Raw genomic sequence first — 10101 nt, 5'->3', positions numbered from 1 at the left:
GGGGGGAGTCACCTGTAATAGTGGGGAGAGAGAGAGAAAGAGGGGGAGAGAGAGAGAGAGACAGAGAAGGAGAGAGACTGATTGATTAGGGAGAGTTATCTGTCTGTGGGTACAGGAGGAAGAGTACATTTCTCTTCCTGATGCAGCCTTCAGTACCCCATGAACCTTCTGTAGGAAACATGTCACCGTCTGGAGGAGGAGGTGAGTGTCCACTTTTCCTTTTTCACCTGGGTCATGCCATTCCTGAGTGTGATTGTGATCAGCAGGGACCACAAGGGAAAGGGAAGGGAGCACCATTACCCACTTAGCCAAAGGGCTACGGAACTCTTTCAGAGCTTGGAGGCAAAGGTGACTTTTGCTGGCAGTTTGATGGAGCAAGTTGTCATGGGAGTGCGGGTGAAAACCCCAGGTGGTTGAGTATAGCGGAGGCATTCAACAAGTGCCCCAAAGTTCCCAGGCAGCAGAGTCTGGAGGCAGAGAGTACAGGTCCTGGGTCATTTTCTGGGACTGAGTCCCTGGGTTAGTGAATCCCCCCACTTAGCCACTGCGTAACTTTGAGCCAGTTACTTAACTTCTCTAAACTGCAGTTTGTCCGCATCTGTAAAATGGTGGGAATCGAGGGGTTCCTGCTGAGTGTTAGAGGAGATAACCCATTGTATGTGTCGGCTTTAGGATACATACATGTTAGCCGCCAGCATCGTGGCAAAGTCGAAGCTGGGCAGGAGCTTGTCACAAAAGAAATTGTCATTAAATTGCACTGAGGCCCTAGGGTTGTCAAGAAACATGACATAAGATCTGAAAGTAGACTGGTCTCTCCTGATTCTCTTTTTTTTGCCAATGTCTTGCTCTCAAGTGTTCTTGAAAAGGGCCTTAGAGATTCCTCATCAATGGAGTACAGAGGAAGTGATGCCATGAGGCCAGGTCACAAAAGGCAGTATGGCTCTACCTGCCTCTCTCGGGATGCTCTTTCGTGGAATCCAGGCACCATGCTGTGAGGAAGCCCAGGTCTCATCTCAGGTATCTCAGACTTTTCAACCAAAGAACCAGAAGACAAGAGCTTGAAACGTGGGCTCGACCCCGAGGGAGGTGGAGACAGCGTTAAGGGCAAAGATCTCACCACAAGCCCACGCAGTGTCTCTGAAGTCTCATTCATTTCCTTAAAAATTAGTGTGTGGGGACTTCCCTGGTGGCGCAGTGGTTAAGAATCCGCCTGCCAATGCAGGGGACATGGGTTCGAGCCCTGGTCCGGGAAGATCCCACATGTTGTGGAGCAACTAAGCCCGTGCGCCACAACTACTGAGCCTGCACTCTAGAGCCCGCAAGCCACAACTACTGAGCCCACACTCCACAACTACTGAAGCCCGAGCGCCTAGAGCCCGTGCTCCTCAACAAAGAGAAGCCACTGCAACGAGAAGCCTGCGCACCGCAACGAAGAGTAGCCCCCGCTCGCCGCAACTAGAGAAAGCCCGCGCACAGCAACGAAGACCCAACGCAGCCAAAAATAAATAAATAAATAAAATTTAAAAATAAAAATAAATAAAAATAACCAACTTTAAAAAAAATTAGTGGGGGTTTCATCTGACTCCATAGTAAATCCTTTTAACATAAAAACAATTTTTAAATGACATACCAGCAAGTAAAATTGACCCTCTAAGATGTGCCCTGTTTATTCTGTGGCTCTAATTCCTCCTGGCATGCTGGTGTACCTTGGGGCCACACGCAGCCCAGTTTAAGAAGCAGGGTGCCCTGCACACACCCCTTTCCCTGCTTCACTTTCCTTCTCCATCCTCCTCCTTCTTTGCCCTCGTTTGCCCTGTCTGGTCTCCTCTGTCCGCAGCAGCACCAGGGACATTGTCAGATGTTTCTTAGCCTTCACTGTACTGGTGGTGTTCAGAGCTGGAGAGAGAAGTCACTCCCCCTGCCACCTCCGCGTGCGGTGGCATCCCTCCCCTAGCCTCACTGACCCGCGCTTGCATCTGTGTGACAAGCATGATGCCGTGCCCTGGGCGTGCCACGGGGAGCAGGCCCGGTGAGCCCTGCCCTCACGGAGCTTCCAGTGGGGGAGTGGGCAGGCAGCTGTTAATCACGTGATCACAGGAACAGCGGAGAGGTGAGAGAGGGACTTGCAGGGAGCGAAAAGAACGTGAGACAGAGATGACTAACGTCACCCGAGAGTCGGGGAAGGCTGCCCTGGAAAGTGCTTTCTAAACTGAGACCTGCAGGCTGAGGAGGAAGGGGAAGGACGTTCTGGGTGGAGGAATAATGTCAACGAGGGCCGCATAAGAGAGAACATGGAGCCTTTTAGGACCTGAAGGAAGCTCAGCCTGTCTTGATATAAAAGGGACAGTGGCCAGAGATGAAGCTGGACACCAGGCAGGTCGGCCTCAGAGCCCTTCGTAAGTCAGGTAAGCAGTTTGGGCTTTATTCTGAGGCCATGGGAAGTCACCAGAGAGAGTGTGTGCGTGCATGTGTGTGTGTGTGTGTGTGTGTGTTTGTGTGTGTCCGTGTGTGTTTGAGTGTCTATGTGTGTGTGTTTGTGTGTATTTGTGTATATATGTGTGTTTGTGTGTGTCTGTGTGTATATTTGTGTGTGTCTGTGTATTTGTGTGTCTATGTGTGTATTTGTGTGTCTGTGTGTATTTGTGCGCATGTGTGTTTGTGCATGTGTGTTTGTGTGTGTATGTTTGTGCATGTGTGTATGTGCATGTGTGTTTGTGTGTATGTACGTATGTGTGTATGTACGTATGTGTGCATGTGTGTATGTGCATGTGTGTGTGTATGTGTGTTTGTGTGTGTGTGTGTGTAAGTGTGAGAGAGAGAGAGGTAACAGAGAGAGGCTCTTCTAGCGCTGCCCCTGGAGCTCCGTGGTCCAAGCGGGAATCTCCTGACCAGCAGGAACATAATGAAAAAATAAAGAGGCTGATATTTCATCATCGTTGCCTGATGCAATTAAGGACAACATAGACCCAATGAGTCAGAGAACAAATTCAAAGATGAATCAGAAGAGACATGTGGAAAACAACATGGTTTAGGGCAAGAGGGTTAATGTTCTTTGGATGCTTCCTGCAGTGAACCCATTACTTACTGAGCATCTGACCATTCAGTGGCCTCTGGGGACTCCTCAGAATTGCCCAGGTCCCTCTGACCAGTCTCTGGAACCGTGGCAGGATGAGGAAACTTGGGCTAATGATACCAGGTCCATAATGCACTGATTCAGACCAGAGGGTTACCCTTCCAAGCCTGGGGGGCTAACCCGTCACTGAATGTTAAGCAGAGGAAAATGGCGGGGACAGCGTGTAGGGAGGAGTGGATGGCATGGGGAGAAAGGTTTCACCTCTGCATAGGCCGGGTGACCGTCCAGACTGAAGCAGTGATAGGCTTGCTAGTCACCCACACAGCTACCTGCCCCAGGCCCCAGATCTGGTCCACTTCTCTCTCTGAGGTTCCCAGGAGTGGGCCTTCCGGATGTGTTAGCTGTAGAAGAGGGATAGCCTTCTACAACCTAACAGGCATTTCCTAGCTAAGCCAGTGTCAGGAATTGGTTTATCTGTTCATCTATTACCCCTATTCTTCTCTTGAAAAAGGTAGGGCTCTGATAGACTGAGATGGGGATGGGTAAGTTTTAACTGAGAAAGCAAGTTAGGAAAGATCTACAGCATGAGGTTGTGCCATGGAGCCTTGGGTGATGCTGTAAGGCCATAAGGAAAGGTTCATTCATTCAAAAAATGTATCAAGTACTGTGGTAGATGGTATGCTCCCCAAATGGCCATAGCAGTATTTTCAAGCCCATGTATTCTTCCAGAACACTGAACTTCTCATCAAAAGGCAGAGTCTATTCCCCCTACCCCTGAGCCTTTGCAAGTGCTTAATTAATAGAATACAGAGGCAGAGGTGTTACGATCCTGGGTCATAAAAGGCAGTATGGCTCTGACTGGCTGTCTTGGGATGCTCCAACTAGGGAGTCCAAGCACCACGCTGCACGGAAGCTTAGGCCACATGGAGAGGCCGTGCGGGGATGTTGTGGCTGACGGCCCCACTCAGATCTTAGCTGGCAGCCAGCATCAGATACCAGGGCTAGGAGTGAGGGAGCAAGTCTTCATGCGCTTTTAGTTGCCAGCCTTGGTGCTGCCCCAGTGGACACCGAGTGGAGCAGAGATGAACTACCCCTCCCGAGTCCTGACCAGCTACAGGTTTGTAAGCAAAATAAATGTCATTATTGTTTTAAGACATTAAGTGTTGGGGTAATTCATTAAGCAGCCACTGTGACTGGGAAAACCACCTGTTACAAAATACCTGAGAATGACAGCTAACGTTTGTAAAAGCACTTTAGAGTTTACAAAAGACATTCATGCGATGATCTCAGTCAGACCTCTGAAGGGCCCTGTGAGGCTGCCGCTGGACCAGTTTCGTAGAAGGGAAGCCGAGGCCTGGAGGGATTGTGTGAATGGCTCAGAGGCAGATATCTAGTAGCTAGCAAATGAGCCAAGGGGAGCCCAGTTTCTCAACATGTGCTAGTGCACCTGACCAAGGCCCAGTCCCAGGGCCTGTGAGGGCTATTGAGATACAGCAGACAAGAGCCTGGCATGAAAGCATCTTCCACGTGGTGGAGGTGAGTTAAGCCCAGAAATAACCACACTACATGGTACAAAGTAGTAGGTTCCCCAAGAGGTGAATTCATTCATTCATTTATTCATTCAAATAATAGTTATTGAGCCCCTGCCATATATCAGTACCAGGCACAAATCCCTGCCCACCCGGATTTTCACTCCAGTGAGGTTTGGATAGGTTGCTGTTAGGGACAGAATTATGTCCCCCTTCAGTTGAAGTCCTAACCCCTAGTACCTTAGAATGTGACTGTATTTGTAGGTAGGACCCTAAAGAGGCAAGTAAGGTAAGGTGAGGTCATATGCGTGGATCCTAATCCAGTAGGACGGATATCCTTATAAGAAGAGGAGATGAGGACACAGACACACAGAGAGGAAAGACACTGGGAGAAGACGGCTATCTACAAGCCAAGGAGAGAGCCCTCAGGGGAAACCAACCCTGACAACACCTTGATCTTGTGTCCCCTTGTATACCTGTAGCTTCTAGGACTGTGAGGAAACAGATTTCTGTTGTTTAAGCTTCCCAGACTCTGGTTCTTTGTTATGGCTGCCCTAGTAGCAAGCTGACACAATTGCTGAGGGAGTTGGTGACGGGTTGGACTACTTCTTCCAGGACAATGGGGGAAGTGGAATTCATTTTTTTTAAAAGAAGGGATCTGGAGATACTAGGGTGGGTTAAGGGCAGGGTTGGGGGAGTTAGCTAGAGGTAAGTGGTGGGGTGGTTTACAGAATTAGGGGCATCAAAATCGTGACATTTTATAACCCTGTTGTGCAATCCAGTTAAAGTGGAGGTGGGGATGTTGAGAAATTATGCCAGCCCCGCCCTAATCTACCCCTGGGTTCTACAAATCACCTTGGCTCAGCCCATCACCCAGCCCATCAGGGGACAGGCACATGCAAGTCCCCTCCCCCCATCTATACAAATATTAGCGAGTGGACACCCATTGTTCTGGGACAAGGGGATAAAAAGACCCGGGGTCTTTTTGCAGATCTGATTGCTGGGAAAAGAGAGATCAATTTCCTAAGACACCCACGGCCTTCTGAGAAGCGAAAAGATAATCATGCCATCCCCTGTTCCCCTAAGTTCAAAGTAAAGTGGTTCCAGTGTCCAGAGAAGTGGACAAACAAAATTATTCTAAGAAAACAAAGAGTCTGCCCTGGGGCCTCGGGTCATCACGTGGCTTCAGGGTCCTCGGGGAGGGCCCATCCCCAGAGCTTGTGGCCGGCAGTGACCCAGGTTCCCCGACACAGTGAGTGGTTGGCTCTTGGCAAGGCGGGCTGGGGAGGGAGTGTGAATTGTAAAGAATTGTCTTGGAGGTCATGCAGACGGGCCTGGACCAGCAAGGACATCCCACTAACCATGGACCCATCCTCAGTGATCACACCATGGGGCAGAGGGAGCTAAGAGTGACAGTGAACTGGCCAAAGTCTAGGGCTCCTCTGCTGGAAAATTTAGATGGGGACTGGGTCCTCTGGGCTGAGTAAATTCCCAAAGTTCTCAGGAAAGTTGGGGCTGGGGTCTCAAGAGAGAGATACTAGACCCTTGTTGTTGAGGCATTGGGCGCTTGAGCTATTCACTGAAAAAAACAAGGGAAAGTAAAATAAAAAAAGTGACTGTGAGATGTATCCTGGTGTGTATCTTGGTTATGTGGAGAAAGACATAGTTATACACAGATCAGGGCTGGGAGGGACTGTTGGATCTCCTAGTCCTGAAGATCATTGCCTGCCTGCCTTCTTTGCATTTGCAGAGAATAGTAAGGTTGAACTCTACGTGTTTTTCACTGGAGTGGAGGTTCCTGACAGGCAGGGTCTGATGCCTTGGTCATGTGGGCAACCCCCATAGCCCATGCACTTAGTAGGGGCTGGGACGTGCTGTCTAAACGGCCTTGATTAGTCCCCTGACCATGTTGTCTCATCTTGAAATGGCTTGCCTCCTGCTACCAGAGGCTGAGGCCCAGGATCACCTTACAGAGTGATTCTCAGAATCTCCCAACCAGGAATAGCCTTTCCTGGACACTCTCCCCTCACTGTCCAGATGGCACGGGCCAGGGCAGTTCTGGGAGCAGAAAGCCAGGTGGTAAAAATGTTCTGTGCCGTGTGTGTGGTGTGTGTGTGTGTGTGTTTCAGTGTTGGCTTAAATTCTTTCTTTGCTACAGCCTGATTCCTTTGTCAGCAAGTCCCCAGAACCCAGGTTAGGCTTCTGTGTGTGGAAGGTAGGAACTAGAGGGAAATGGGTTCTGTGTTTGCTTCCTTGGCAGAAGTTAGGACAATGGGAATCACCTCCACGTTTCCCAGCGCTCAGGCCTTATTCAAACAAACCTGTGTCTTGCCAGGATGTAGGCAAAAAAGGAAAGAAATGATCAGGGGGTGGGATGGGCTGAGATGATCTGGCTTTGTGAAGGATAGTTCTTGCCGTGAGCTGGCATTTATTATCTCACAGTTTTCCAGTATTTTCATATGCTCTCTTGAGTGGAGATCTGTGATTTTAACCAGCACAGCATCAAAAGAGTGGTGAATTTCACCTACTTTTGATAAGTCGTACCTCGTTTCCTAGAGTTACCATTTATCTCCCTCTGGGATATTATGCTGTGAGGTTGGGGACTCCCTGCACCCCCAGCTCCCTCCCCCCACCTCTTTACTCAGACTTTATCTGGTCTGGATGGAGCTGGGAGAAGGGGTGTCTTAGCCCTGAGCTGGCTGCCCTACGTTTTACATATACTACCTCATTGAATTCTCTAAACAGCTAGGTGATAGATAGGATTTTTACAGAGGAGACCAAAAGAGGTTAAATAACATGCCCAAGATCATACAGGGGCTCTGTATCCACCTGAATGTGTTAGGTTGAGGAACCTAGATTCAAGCCATCGTGATCCAGACCCCGTGTTCCGAATTCCTCAACCCCATAGCCTGGCTGGGCATCAGATGTGACTTGAGGTACCCACAGCTGGCGCCCCATCTGGGTGGGTGGGGTCGTGCAAGGAGGAGAAGATACAGTGCTCCAGGGCCTTTGTCTCTGGCTGGAAGGGCCTGAACGCCACACCATATCTGTCTGCAAAATAATGGATGTACCTGGTTTTTCTTGCAGCTTTTCCACTGGGCCTGGCCCAGGCCTTGCTCACCCAGTATGGATGGCCTGGACGTCAAAGTCTGCACAGGAGAGAAGAAGGAGTCACCTCTGTCCCTTTTCAACCCCAGAACCTGGGGCTGCCTTGGCATCCCTCACCTGCGCACACCCGGAGGAAGTCTCTCCCACTCCCCACCTCCCTTCTCTGTGTGGCCTTTCGGCCCTCAACCCCTGACGCTCACATTCCTGGGGCCAGTAGAGGCGGTGGGATGTGAAACCAAGATGGAGGTTGGAAGGCCAGAAACCTCACAGCCATGTCTGACTCCTCTTCATTGGAAATCGGTATGCTTTTACTGGAGCCACGCTGGATGATCAATCATGGCCTGTGTGAGGTTTCTCGGATGTGGGGAAGGAGTGCTAGAGAGATGGAAAGTCTTCCCCTTTGGGCCTGCTCAGAGCTGTTTCCTCTTCCCACCTGTCTTTGGCCAAGGTTCCAGAAGGAAGAAGGTTGACATCCAAAGCCTACGGGCAACCCTGGCCCCCTTTGCTGGTGGGGGTCTCTCGGGAGCTCTGCTGTGGCTGCTGACTTCTGTTTCAATGACCAGTGGAGAAGAGCGGCCCCGAGTAAGTGTTTCCTCTGCACATCTCTGAGGGAGGTCAGAGGGCTGGGCCTGGTTTTCTGGTTGGGTGGATGGGGCAGTGGAGCTCCAGAAAGGGGAATGTGCTGGCCAAGGCCTCTCCCCAGACTGAGGACCACACCCAGGCCCCGTGGTGTCTGGCCCAGTGCTGGGCTCCCCACACCTTGCAGCCTGCTGGGCCCTGGCTAACAGAGGCAGCACCCTGGGGAGAGGAGGACGGGGGGTGGGGATGGGCCTCCTGCCTTCTCCTTGGCCTCCAGGCCAGTCTGCCAGGCTCCATGGAAGAGCCAGGAGCTGGTGTTCTGAGGACATGCCAGAGAAACGAGGGAGTCCCTGCCCTCCAGGGTGTGACAGTCTCCCAGGGCTGCTGGGATCTGTGTGAAAGAAACAGCCACAGAGCATGTACTAAGTAACTGGGTAATAGGGAAATAAGGAACCTAGGCCGCTTGAGCGCAGCGCCCCAGTTGGGTCAGCCCTGCAGCGTATTCTGAAATTAGGCCGAGGACTCACTTGATTTCACACCTGTGGGAACAGCCCTCTGCGTCCCGCCCCATTGCATTTAGTGTTCTGGTGACACATGGCGGGAATCGTAGGATACGAGGGACCTTGGCGTGGGCTCCTCGGGCCAGTGACTGACCTTCCCCAAGCCCTGACTTTTCTCATCTGTAAAATGAGACTGCACATTCTCCCTCAGGGCTGGTCTGTGTAGAAAGCTCAGCCACATGCCTGGTGCGTAGGAAGGTCTTTATTATGGGGACCCTCTAAGGATGAAATAAAACATAAGAGGGGGCAGTGCCTGACATAGTGCATGGCATCCAGCCCCACCAGCCCCTGCCTCTCCGCCCATCCTCTCTAGCAGCCCTCTTTCTGCCCAGTCCCCCCTCATACCCCCAGCCTCACATGCTGCATGCCTGGCCTTATGTTGCCTGCGGGTGGAATGCTGCAGCTCAAGGTCTGAGCCTGCCTGGAAAGGTACACTTTCATAGGACACTGTGGAGGCTAAATGGCCTGGCCTTCTAAGACAGGAATGACGAATCCCTGATCACATAGGCGGGGAGGAGGGCTTCCAGCACACTCAGATCCTACCCCAGATCCACAAAAAGTTCAACTGATAGACCAGTGAGTCTCAACTGGAGGTGATTTTGCCTCTCTCTCCCCTCCTCCCCTCCAGAGACGTTTGGCAACGTCTGAAGATGTTTTGTTTTTGGTTGTCACAAATGGAAGGGTGCTACTAACGTCTAGTGGGTAGAGGCCAGGGATGTGCTGAACATCCCACAGTGCACGGGGTGCCCCCTGCAACGAAGAATTATCTGGACCCAGATGGCAGTGGTGGCGAGGGTAAGAAACGCTGAGATAGACAAGAAGAGGGCAGTCACCCGTAGATATAGAAACTGCTGGAAGCCATTACAGGGCAACACGGGGCAGGAGGAAAGACTGAGCATAAAGCAGGGGCATTTCTACTGGGAAAGGCCTGGGGGTGGCCAGGAGAGGCACTGAAGCAAAGGAGATACTGGAGTGAGTCTTGAGTGTTATAGGCTCTCCAGGCAGAGAAGGCGAGGGGTGTGGCCTGGAGGGACACCACTTCCATCTGGGCCAATAGCATCGGTTCCTGGGGAAGTGCTTCTTGTTAATGGCAATGATTGCCCCAAACACCCAGGCTGCTGATCAGGGCAGAAGCTTTGCTTGGCCGGGCGACTGGCTTCCCCGGATGGCATCGCTTTGGCAACTGGGGCCTTGTGGATACAGCCAGAGTTAACTGATCATTGTTTGCTGTGGTTGTGACTCTGCCTGTGTG

The 10101-nt window shown here is 51.3% G+C and overlaps 1 long non-coding RNA gene across 1 annotated transcript; it reads left to right on the top strand.

Moving 5' to 3' along the window:
• Window positions 1–2240: 2240 nt before the first annotated feature.
• On the top strand, window positions 2241–8286 carry LOC118886098. Its single transcript, XR_005017661.1, has 3 exons — window positions 2241–2405; window positions 7690–8010; window positions 8159–8286. It is a non-coding gene; the product is annotated as an uncharacterized LOC118886098 (long non-coding RNA).
• The last annotated feature ends 1815 nt before the right edge of the window (window positions 8287–10101 follow it).

Source organism: Balaenoptera musculus, chromosome 20, assembly GCF_009873245.2.
Source record: "Balaenoptera musculus isolate JJ_BM4_2016_0621 chromosome 20, mBalMus1.pri.v3, whole genome shotgun sequence".
In the NCBI taxonomy this organism is placed as follows: Eukaryota; Metazoa; Chordata; class Mammalia; order Artiodactyla; family Balaenopteridae; genus Balaenoptera; species Balaenoptera musculus.
This window is presented reverse-complemented; position numbering and strand designations above follow the sequence as displayed.